At 35.2% G+C, this 1862-nt stretch overlaps 1 pseudogene; it reads right to left on the reverse strand.

Annotated features, from left to right (window-relative positions):
• Positions 1-525: 525 nt before the first annotated feature.
• On the reverse strand, positions 526-1564 carry LOC102728192 (cytosolic iron-sulfur assembly component 2A pseudogene; annotated as a pseudogene).
• Positions 1565-1862: the final 298 nt, after the last annotated feature.

The raw sequence follows: 1862 nt of genomic DNA on the forward strand, positions 1-1862 counted from the left end.
AAATTCAAGACATGCTGTTTGATTAGGGCTAAACTGGAAAACTACAATAAGTAGTTGTCATATGATGCTTCTAATTAGAGCCTGAATAAACAAATACAATTTTATAAAAACTTTGAATTTTTTTATAAAACCTTTGAAATTTGATAGCAGTTTTATTTTCATGATTTTGCAGATTGAGAATATTTTTGAATAAAAATCACCTTTGAATTTTCCTAATTCATGTTTCTTAGGTCACTTTTTATTTTGCAAAATTTTACAGTGGTTTTTAATGTCATATGGATTTTCTTAAGGGTTATGCACAGGGGTCACTATGCCCTTGCTGTGTGAGCGTATTTTGATTATTTATTCTTTCCAATATTTTGGAAAGAATAGCTATATTTTTCTTTACCTAAATGTTAATATTATGAAGGGCAGCAGAATGTGTCATTCCAAAATATGCCTCTTTGATATAAGGATTGCTTTGAGCTGATCTGAGATACAGTAGACACAGGAGAAGCTCTGAAACTAGAGTAGAAGTCATCCCTTTTATCCGGACAACTTGTATTTATAGAGGGTATGTCCTTGTAAACATATCTTCCTATCTGTAACAGGAGAAGAAAGATGATTCTAAATCACATGAGACCCTTATCAATAAAGAAGGCATAGACAAGTCTGCATAACAAGACTTACTCTTGTTTACCTTACTTTTCCTGATAAGGACAACCTTTTCTCTTTTGTCTTTGGCTGAATATGGTATGTATGTATGCATTTATTACAAAAATCATCTCTGTTTTATTTATTTTACAGAGTAATGATTTAAATTGAATACATTCAGGCACAGTAAATATATGATATGAAAAGTAGTTGTATCAGAAGAGGTGTCAGAAAAATAGCAACTCATCTGACACATAATAACTAGAAAATATTTTTCTGTCTGGTCATTTAAGTGTTACAAATCCTGAGAATGTTATACACTGGACCAACTAGGTACTACCTATAATTAAATCTTGCTTGTAAATCATCTGTTAAAAAAATGCTTTGAGGTACAAATCACCTATGTATTAAACATGAGTCTTACATTTTACAAAAATTTAAACAAATATATCAAACAATTAAAGTTAAGTGACTTAAAATAGCTATTGGGTTCAAGGTTGGGGTTTTCCATTGCAGTGCCACTCCCTCTTTGTCATTTGTCTACCTGATGATGTCTTCCTCTGCCGAGTGGGCTCTTTCAGAAATGCAGATTTGCAACTTACCTTTAACTGGTAAAAACCACTGAGGTTTTACTCTTAAGCACAGCCCACTAAGGGTTGCCAAAGAGCAGTGAGGTACTATTGGCCTGAACCTGATAATAACCGAATAGTCATTGTTGTTTCTCTCCTGAACCTCCACACTTCTTTCCATTACCACGTTGAGTTCTTTGAAAGTATTGGGCTTCTCTGGGTCCTAGATTTAATCAAATCATAACTTCTAGCATTTTCTCTTCCATGATCCAGGGCTGCCAGGCAGCTCACCACTCAAAGAGGCAGGAGAACCAGTGGACTCTGCTCAGAGTCCAGGAGAGCAGCCTGGACACCTGCTCCATCCTCATGCTCCACCATCCCTGGCAACTGTTCCACCTGAGCCACCACCTGCTCTCTTGAATACGATATTTAAGCTGGTGGTTTAGAACACCTCAGAGAGTTACACATTTTTCCCTGGGTATTTCCCATGTATATATGAGGTATACATGGTAACAAACTTCTGTTTCTCTTGTTAATCTGTCTTTTATTACAAGAATCTCAGCCAAGAATTCAGAAGGGCAGAGAGAAAATTACTTTCCCCTCCTATAATTATTAAATAACTAAGCAGGAACATGCTTTTTAATTTACAGTGTTCTTTTA

Source organism: Leptonychotes weddellii, chromosome 1 (genome assembly GCF_054177405.1).
Source record: "Leptonychotes weddellii isolate Sample4059 chromosome 1, ASM5417740v2, whole genome shotgun sequence".
NCBI lineage: Eukaryota > Metazoa > Chordata > Mammalia > Carnivora > Phocidae > Leptonychotes > Leptonychotes weddellii.